Below are 7,961 nucleotides of genomic sequence, written 5' to 3' on the forward strand. Positions count from 1 at the left end.
AACTAAACCCCCAAATGGGACCGGCAGTTATAACCACATTCCACCAAAAGAGAATAAAAAGTGAAGTTACATTCCATAAACTTGTCACTAAGGAGCTGAAGAAGGATATAAAGCAGGGTCACCAGCAGCAGAAAGTTCAAGTTGGCTTGAAGGAGTTGGAACATTCACCGTACCCATATCATCTTCAATATGTTCAGAAGTATCAGCCATGGGATAGGGGAAGTCTTGGCATTACTGAGTCTTTTCAATAGTTTCTTTTATCTTAGCTAATTCAGCTTCCAAGTTAAAACCCTCTTGGCTAGCTTCCACAAGGGTGTCATGGCGAGTGTTTAAAATTGCTCAACTCACTTCTATTGTAGTCTTGTCCTCAAGAATCTCGTAATCTTTCTCCCATTGATCAATTTCGCTTTTGAACTTTTCATTCTCAGCCAAGGCAGAATCATAAGAAGCTTGAAGAGGAGTACGCGAACTTTCTAAGGAACTGACCTTATCAGAAGACTCACGGAGATCTTCTTGAGTCTGAGTCAAAGTTTGCACAAGTTCACTGGCATAAACTTCTTTCTTACTTAACAAAGCCCCAAATTCTCTGATCTCTTCACTAGCCTCGGAGAGTTACTTAGAAAAAGATGTTTCGAGGAGATTCTTATCTTTGCCAGCTTGGTTTGAGGAAGCCTTTTCAACTGCCAACTCTGAAGTTAAAACCTTTAATTGCTACTCTAAGGTGCACTTGCTCTCTTCTAACACTTCCATATCAATTTGAAGGCTTTCATATTGTTCTCTCCAGTTGTCCGCTTCAATTTTGTAATCATGCATTAACTGCTCCGTGTGGGAAACCCTCTTCATCATCTCTGTAAAACAAGGTTGATCTAAAGAAAAGAGAGGAAGGGTAAGAACCTTAATAGAAGAAAGAAATAATAAAGCATGAAAAGGAATACCTTTAGTGATGACTGCACTATGTCATTCATCCAAGTCAAAGAGTTGTGACTCTCAAGCTTGGATCTCTCAATTGGACCAATCAGAGGTTTCAACAACACATCAGCTCGACTTGAATTTCTCAAAAGATTACCATCGGTAGGAACCTCGATGATAACTAGCTTCATAGCTCCACTTCCACTTAAGGAACCAAATTTAGTGTGATGAACATTTGTAGGAGGAACTGTGGAAGGAGTCAAAATAGCCTGGGGCAGAGCAGCAACGGCAACAGTCACAACTGGTAAAGAAGATGTCATAGGAGCAGGCATGGAAAATGAGGCAAGGGGAACTTCATAGAAACTGGACCCAAACTTTCATTATCAAACCCATGAGCAAAAAGCTGATCGACAGAATCACGAGCAGCCGCGGGAGTGTCATCATCGAAAATCACCAAGGTGGTTTCAACAGGCTCGGTTAAAGGAACAGAACGAGGAGGAGACGCTTCATCATCTGAAATAATGCGTCTTCTAGCCCGAGGCCTTTTAACCAAGGAATTCTCATCATGTTCCTCTTCTTCTCCAGAGTCTTAGGTTGCATCTGCTTTCCTTTTCGATGAAGAACCCAAGATTCTTTCTCGGGCTCTTTCCAAAGAAACTCTGGAGGCCGCAATTACTTCAGCACTAATACCACAAATGGGAAATCCTGATAAAAGTAAGGATCAAAACAAATTTAAAAGCGAGAAAAATGAATGAAAGTATGAAGGATATAAGAGAAAAGGCATTTACTATGTGTCTTCACTTTCCAACCAAACCGATGTGAAAGATTTTTCCAAGATCTACCTTCCATCGGGGCAACATTCAATAACCTTCCTACCCAACCACGGAAATTGGGAATCTCATCAATAGTTCTCATTGTTGCTGAAAAAGAGGAAAAGGTTAAAAGGTAGCAAGTAAAATAGAGAGAAAAAATAGAAGAAGTTATAAAAAAAACTTACGTGCAAAATTCCACTTCTCAGGAAATGAAACATTTTCTTGACCCACTAAACCAATAGTGGGGGCGACAACAAACCTGGCATACCAGCCACAGTCTTTATCATCCTCGGGGCTAACCAGCACTCTCTTACTTCTCGCTACTAAGGTAAAAATCCCATGGCGAAAAAGTCTGGGAGAATAAAGGTGAAATAAATGGAAGAAAGTAAAAGGCAAACCAGCCATGTTGGCCAAATGCCTTAAGCATGCGACAACCCTCCACACAATGGGGCCAATCTATCCTAAACAAACGTCGAAGAAACGATAGAACTCGATTATAACAGGATCAGTGGGGGGTTTGAAATTCAGTGTGAAAGGGTATATATATACGACAGAAAACCCAGTCAAGTAAGAAGTAATCCTTTGATTTGGATTGGGAATTATAATGGGGAAGTCATGATTCCAATGGAAATCCCTACGAACAACAGAAATCAAACCTTCAGTGATTTGAGATGGGTAAATATCGGCACGATCTAGAGAAGGAACTTGGTTTCTAATGGATTCTCTATCATTGTAAAAATATAGTTCCGCGGGAACAATTTCCTCTACCAATGGTTCACGAATAGGTTCAGTAGAGTCTTTATTTCTGGATGAAGACCTTTGGGAAAGAGAACCTCTAGTTCTAGAGGGTGGAGTTGAACTCGTAGAAGGAAGAGAAGGACCTCGTGAAGATGAAGAACCTAAACTACGAAGTCTTCATCCTCTCATACTTCTAATAGGAGCAAGAGAAAGGCTATCAACAATAGGGACTCTTCGAGGGTTCGGGTTTGTAGAAGACATAGTAGTACGAGGAAGAACAAAACAAGAGTTGAATATTCTAAATCTTTTATGAGAAAGACAAAGATAAAAAGTTATATTTATACTCAGAAGCAACCGTCAAAGGAAAAGGTGCAATGATGAAAATGTCATGATGGAAGCTGTCGTTTCGTAATTGATGAAGTCGTAAAAAAAGTCCTAAAAGGCACTGAAAGGTTGTAGAACCAACCAACGGATGCCACATGTCACGGACATTAAATGGAAGTGACATACAAAGCGCCAGTTCCAGAGAAGAGTTAATGGCGACAAATATTCCCTCTTTAATGAGATCCACTTCCCAAATATTCTATTGATGAATAAATGGCAAGTGGGGGGACTATCTGTATTGGGAAAAATTAAGTTCGTATATAGAATTAATTATAAGATGACACATCATGACACGTGTACCAGTCAAAGGATGACAATTGGCAAAGAATTGATGAAGAGGTACGAGCTTCAACAGACACGGGCAGAGATCTAAGAAAATCAGAAATGATAGATGATCGAACTTCTTAATATTCGGAAGCCGTAACAGAAGAATGAACCTGGATAGCAAAAAGTGGTATAAATATGTGTTATCGATAATTAATTAGCATTAATTACGAAAAACGTTATGGAATCTGTATTAAATCAATTATGATTACCAATTGTAACGTTACATTAAATTCCATTAATTATCCATTATGGCTCTTTTATGAGAGAAACAAAACGTATTACGTAGAGATAGCTATAAAAGGAGGAGTCTAAACATTTGTAAAGGCACGAAATATTGATTTACTTTGCTTTTATATTCAGCTGTTATTCATATCAATTATTCTTATTTCTATTTGATTATCTGTAGCCCGAGTTCTTCTAAAATAAGCTTTGGCCGAAATCCCAATTTTTGATTAAATAGTAACCCCATAAACTTTTCTTATCTAGCAGAAACTGCGCCTGCAACCCAAGTTTTGGCAGTTTACTGTTAGTGACAGAGAGCCAAAATTTGAGAAACTCACGTGCCAACCTTAGATTATACCGTTGTACTATGTTATGACAAAAAGACCTGAACTCTACCTGTCCTGACCTGTATTTTTATGAGATTTTTACACAAATAGCCGGCCGAATTTAATGTCTAGTTTTCTTAGCCGATATACAACGATTATAAACCGATTATTATTTAAGTGGTTAGGTGGTTCATGGTTGGCTATTTAGGTTAATTCTTCTATTTTATAATATAGATCTAAAAGCCCATAAAGTCTGAATTGCCCAATCGTGTTTTTGCATAAAGGCTAGGCAACAAATCAAATATGTAATGATACCCGTCATTAGAGGCGAATCCATAATATAAACTATATAGTTTCTACCTTTAAGGTTCTTAACATTGAACTCATTATATTTCTATATTTTTTTTTTTTTGTAATGTTAGTGAGTTTTTATACATAATATTTTTTTCTCGTCGAAAGCACCGGTAACATATGAACTATTACGTATAAATTATGAGTCCATAGATTGAATCAATAGATGAGTCATTGCTCAATCTTGCAAAACAGGAGTTAGGATGGGCGGATCAAGATGCGCTAACAATAGGTCAATAATGCCGAACCCGTCCAACATGACCCAAGTGAATAAACTGGATAGTGAATTTGTTCTCCTTGGGTGAGGGAGAATAGCAGCAAAATTGGGTGAGAATAACAGGAGATGTATTGCAACTTGTCGATGGAATATTAGGATTGTGTGATAAGGGTTAGCAGTTAGCTTGCCACAGTTCACTCGAAAGCTAACCCATAATTAATTAAGTGAATTATGACAAGATCACTCACCTTAAGCTTGATGACAGTCCCCCACAATATATATTTAGCCTCTAACTGAAATTTGCAACTACTCAAACTCTATATCAGCAAATCCAGCTTTCAAGGAAGTAATTAATATACAGACTTGTTGCATGAAGAGGTTTCGTGAGGTTATTTACTTATAGCCCATATACTATTCATGCCGAAGTACTGCATATATATAGGTAGTTTTGATCCCTCAAGTTGCCTCAATCAATAAATTCACGACACCAGTCTACTTGTTTATCAGGATCTAAGATCATTCATGGATTTTTCTACTAAGTTTGCTGTGTTCTTTCTCATTATTCCCACCCTCTTTGGTATGAAGGTCTACTTGTGAGATTTACCATAAATTAATTGTGACATGTACCTTTTTTTTTGTTGTTGTTTTAATTACCTAATTAATCAAATATACTTTTCTCTTTCCTATAAATAAATTATTTTTTATCTTGTGCGAACTTAAATTGCTCATACTTTTGCTGGCACTTAAAGTCCTTTTATTCCATTTTCTCTTCAAACAGGTTGGGAAAACATAGAGGGCAACAAACTTTATGTTGGAGAATTTGACCGAAAACTGAAAGCTACAAAAGAGGAGAAAATACAACTAGACTTTTGCAAGCATGTTGCTCACTGTAAAACTGGCAGACCTTGCTATTGCTGTTTAATCTTGGGCAGAACTGATTGCTATTATACAATGCAACTTTGTGAGCAAGGATGTCCCAAATTTCCCCCTCCAACTCCCAAACATCAAATCAAAATTTCCCCATGATCTCATGGCATATATACAGGAGTCGATAACGTTATAGCAAAAATAATATTTTGTTAAACATATATAGGAGTAAGTTTTAAACTAAAAGGAAAAAATTCAGATCCTTGTATGTGAGCTTCTGTCTCAGTAGTAAATCTATCCTTTTATCATTTGATACGTTCACTTATTCCATTCCTGTATGGAGGATCATCTGCTTAAATATATGATTTAATAGGTAATGTAGGTGCAAACACAAAAAGTCTAAAGTAAATGGCTCTTTAGATGGTAAACTATCAAATAAAAGATGAAGCTACAAATGTGGGAATTTACTTTAAATAATCGAGACAATAAATGGAAATTCGTATTACAATACCAGTTTACATTTTATACAATGAAGCTAATGGCCAGAAAAAAGTCCTCTCTTATGCAAATTAGTTCCTTCTGATTGTCTAAATCTAAATCATTATGCAAGGCATATTCTACTTATTATTTTGTTAAATTATTCTCATATCTCCCACATTAAAGGTTGCTACTGGAAACCGTGATTACTTTGAAGTTTTCATGCTTCCTCCCAAAGAAGGCTCAGGATTTAGCTATAAACTTGTTCATCTCCGGGAGATTTGCAGGTATCCAAACTTGTGATTGGTCATCCAAAAAGCTCGTGGAAGACCTGAGATGAAGTCATGAATAAAAGAGGGCCAGAATTTAGAGAGTCTATATATATATATAGATAGATATGGACTCAAAAAAATAACTAACAATTCATTGTTGCTTAATTACCTGTTGATGAACCTCCTAGATAATTCTGATCGTACTTTAAAGGATAAATACGGCTGGCATGCAATTGATTGATCTTGCAACAAGAGACGAGATAGCTCAAGGTTGCCATCGGAGGAAAGGAAGACAAACGAGTTAGTGTTTTCTTTCCATGTGAATCAGACCTTCCGTCTTTTCTTTTTGCAGTAAAACCACAAAACATGCACACAGCAAAAATAACAAGTCATTAGATATAATTTATTAGACTCCACGTCTTTTATTTTTTACGTGAATTTTATAAAGGAAAAAGGCAGATTGACACATCAAAGAATAGAATGAAAGCATAAACGAAGAGAGGAATTACTTACAAACATGGTGACTCATTGATTCAATGTCGAAGAATACATGAAGAGGATTCATGCTAGAATTGGATTCCATCATCGTCATCGTCGTCGTCGTCCTCTTTAGTGTTGGTAGCCCTCATCATCTCTGCAGATAGACTGAGTGGTACTGAGAATGATGGTGATTGATAAAGTATATTACTATATATAGGAGGGACATGAGGCTCTATGGTCAAAAGTTGTTACAAACTTTGCTAAAATAAAATCTAAATTCAAAAGAGAAAATCTGATTACTCCCAATTTTACTACAAATATCAAAGTCTATTTGTTGTAAATTCTAAAATATATAATAAGGTATTATTAGTAAAATCTGATTCCCTTCCAACGATATGATGAATATTTGGTCAGTTATTGATTGTATTCTTTCTCTAGCAATAGTGATGTGACGATCCGGCCAGTCCTGTGATCGAGTTGGTTGGCTAGGGTTCGGAAGGGTTTTGAGAAGGTTTGAGACACTTAGTCTCTTTTGAGGAAGCTTAAGTTGGAAAGATCAACTGTATGTTGACTTATGTGTTAGAGGGCTCGGATGTGAGTCTGATGGTTCGGATAGCTTCGGGAGGTAATTTTGGACTTAGGAGCGTGATCAGAATGTGTTTTGAAGGTCCAGAGTAGATTTAGGCTTGAATTGGCGAAATTGGATTTTTGGCGTTTTCCGGTTGATAGGCGAGATTTTGATATAGTGGTCAGAATGGAATTTCGGGAGTTTCAGTAGTTCCGTTGTGTCATTTGGGATGTGTGTGCAAAATTTCAGGTCATTCGGACGTGGTTGGGTTGGGTTTTTGATCAAAAGCGTAATTTAGAAGATTTTGGAATTCTTAGGCTTGAATCCGATTCGAATTTGGTGTTTTGAGCATTCCGAAGGTTGGAACAAGTTTGAATGATCTTATGTGATATGTTGACATGTTTGGTTGAGGTCTCGGGGGCCTCGGGTGAGTTTCGGGTGGTCAATCGAACCATTTCATGTTTTGAAAATGTGCAGAAAACTGTTGTTTAGTGTTGCAGAGAAATGACCTTCGCGTTCGCGAGTAGGCCCTCGAGTTCGCAAAGAGTTAGCTGGTGAGGATGAGATTTTAGCCTTCGCATTCGCGAAGAAGGCTCCGCATTCGCGAGGGAGGCTCCACGTTCGCGTAGAGTAAGTTGGGCAGCTGGGTTTGAGGTTGATTTATTCATCGCATTCGCGAGAAGGGGAGCGCGTTCGCAAAGGTCAGGTTGAGGAACCATCACGTTCGCGAGGGACTGGTCGCGTTCACGTAAGAGTAAAATTTGGTCAAAGTTAGATTGTGCTTCACGAACGCGAGGCATTGACCGCATTCGCGAAGAAGGAATTGAGGCCTCGGCAGAATGTTTAAATAGTCATCTTGTCCGCGATTTTGGGGTTAACTTCCACCATTTTTGAGCGATTTGGAGCTCTTTGAAGAGGATTGAAGAGGGATTCAAGGGAAAATACTTGGAGGTAAGATCTATGGACTTAATACTCGATTCTAATGTGAATTCTACCTAATTAATTACTAGG

At 37.8% G+C, this 7,961-nt stretch overlaps 2 long non-coding RNA genes across 3 annotated transcripts; one reads left to right on the forward strand and one right to left on the reverse strand.

The window, feature by feature from the left end:
* The first annotated feature begins 4,728 nt into the window (after positions 1 to 4,728).
* On the forward strand, positions 4,729 to 5,466 carry LOC107827148 (uncharacterized). The gene is made up of 2 exons (XR_001657429.2): positions 4,729 to 4,863; positions 5,065 to 5,466. It is a non-coding gene; the product is annotated as an uncharacterized LOC107827148 (long non-coding RNA).
* Positions 5,467 to 5,613: 147 nt separating this feature from the next.
* LOC107827138 (uncharacterized) lies at positions 5,614 to 6,598 on the reverse strand. Of its 2 annotated transcripts, none has more exons than XR_012699794.1 (3): positions 6,416 to 6,598; positions 6,072 to 6,239; positions 5,614 to 5,961 (listed from the first exon to the last, which is right to left on the reverse strand). It is a non-coding gene; the product is annotated as an uncharacterized LOC107827138 (long non-coding RNA). The 2 variants fall into 2 exon arrangements; XR_001657428.2 differs by having other exon boundaries at positions 6,072 to 6,244.
* Positions 6,599 to 7,961: the final 1,363 nt, after the last annotated feature.

The sequence above is a fragment of the Nicotiana tabacum genome, chromosome 16 (genome assembly GCF_000715075.1).
Source record: "Nicotiana tabacum cultivar K326 chromosome 16, ASM71507v2, whole genome shotgun sequence".
Lineage (NCBI taxonomy): Eukaryota > Viridiplantae > Streptophyta > Magnoliopsida > Solanales > Solanaceae > Nicotiana > Nicotiana tabacum.